This window comes from Callithrix jacchus, chromosome 10, assembly GCF_049354715.1.
Source record: "Callithrix jacchus isolate 240 chromosome 10, calJac240_pri, whole genome shotgun sequence".
Classification (NCBI taxonomy): Eukaryota; Metazoa; Chordata; class Mammalia; order Primates; family Cebidae; genus Callithrix; species Callithrix jacchus.
This window is the reverse complement of record NC_133511.1, coordinates 86049204-86051081: the sequence shown is the minus strand read 5'-3', so window position 1 is coordinate 86051081 and position 1878 is coordinate 86049204. Positions and strand designations below refer to the sequence as shown.

Sequence of the window (1878 nt, the reverse complement as noted above, 5' to 3'; positions counted from 1 at the left end):
CCAGCCACCCTGGGAGGCCAAAGCAGGTGGATCACCTGAGGTAAGGAGTTCAAGGCTATCCTGGCCAACATGGTGAAACCATGAAAAAGACTTTTAGAATGCAACGAAGGTAATAAACAGCAGATAGAGTATTACCGAAATCTGGGTGCCCTGGTTATTTACCTTGCTCATTTCAACTTATAACAAGTGCTTAATCAAACTATATTTGGACTTTAGAAGTTTCAGTATGAGTCCTAATTAATGAACTGCAACCTAACTTAGTATGTAAACAAACTGAAAACCTAATTTAGGAATGTGCTTTTTTTTGTTGTCTTAAAAAATCAGGGGAAAGTGCGAATGCAGTCCCCCACTACCACAAATTATGCAGTAGAGTTTCCCACAAAAACTAGATAAACCACCTTTGTGATCATGGTATCCCCCCTGCCAGGTAAATATTTGCTTTATAACAAATAGCTGAAGTTCAGCTAATCACAATAGCTGAGCTTCAGTCAACGATAGACAGCCAACTGTTCAAACTGGGTTAAATTAAGGCAAACACCAGCCTTAACCAACAAAGCTGCCTCTATACCCCACTTCTATTTTCTGTATATCACTTTCTTTTCTCTATCAATAAATATCACTTGCACATGTGGTAGGGCAGAGCATTCTGAACTACTTTTAATCTGAACTGTAATTGAGTCTAAACTTACAAATAAAAGCCAGCTAAGATCTGCAAAGTTAGATTTGTTGTAATTTTGTCTTTTTTTAACACTATTCTTTCTTAAGTTTACAACACAAATCCATTCTATTCTTTCCAACATTTGGCTTAAACTCTTTGATTATGAATATTAAGTCTATTAGGTATGAAATTCATCAAGTTTTTCTTTACATATTTCTTTACACATCTTCACCTGTGTCTTCACCAAAAAAACTTCTAAATCTAAGAGAAATATTTATATTCTTCCCCATTTTAATGCCAATCCTTTTTCTGTATCCTTGATTACCCGCTTTTCTGATTTCTCTAAGATCAGGACCTCGTTCCTCGTTCCTTTCTTTCTCCTATATTTTAACCCTTTAATTCTTTCCTGAGTCCTTTCATGTATATTATAAACATGGTCAAATTACCCATCTTTTTAAAAACCTGCCATTCTTCATCCACCATGGGTACCACATTACCTATCATCTCCTGCCTCAGTCATGGTTCCCCCAAAATAGGTGATACTGACTCTATTTTCTCATTTCCTTAGCACTGCTTTTAAATGAGGTTCTTTCATTGTTATAAAATAATTTTTAATTTTACAAATTTTGAAAAACATAAAAAGATATATAAAATAAAAATCATCCATAGTTATGTGACTGATTATTACTATGAATGTTTTAGAGATTTAATTCATCAGTCTTTATATATTAGAATATAAAATTGAATCCTACTGCAATTATAATTTTTGTAGGCTTTTCTCATGTTTTATAGTATTTTACAATTTTTCTATATCAATTTTTTTCAAAAATATTTCTTCAGACAAAAATTTATACATGAATGCTGATAGCAGCACTACTCACAACAGTCAAAATGTGTAAACAACATAATTATCTTTTTTTTTAATCTGAGAAAATCATTTAAGTTGACAACTTTTTTTTTTTTACTTTGAAAGAGGCAGGGCTTTTTTGTTTGTTTCTTTGTTTTTAATTTTACTTTAACTTCTGGGGTACATGTGCAGATCTTGCAGGATTGTTACATAGGTATGCACATGCCACGGTGGTTTGCTGCCTCCATCCCTCCTGTCACCTACATTAGGTATTTCTCCCAATGTTATCCCTTCCCAATCTCCCCACCCGCTGCTATCCCTTCCCTAGCACCTTACCCCGCAACAGACTCCAGTGTGTGATGTTGCCCTCCCT

At 34.4% G+C, this 1878-nt stretch overlaps 1 pseudogene; it reads right to left on the bottom strand.

Moving 5' to 3' along the window:
• Positions 1 to 321: 321 nt before the first annotated feature.
• LOC118146067 (U1 spliceosomal RNA) lies at positions 322 to 435 on the bottom strand (annotated as a pseudogene).
• Positions 436 to 1878: the final 1443 nt, after the last annotated feature.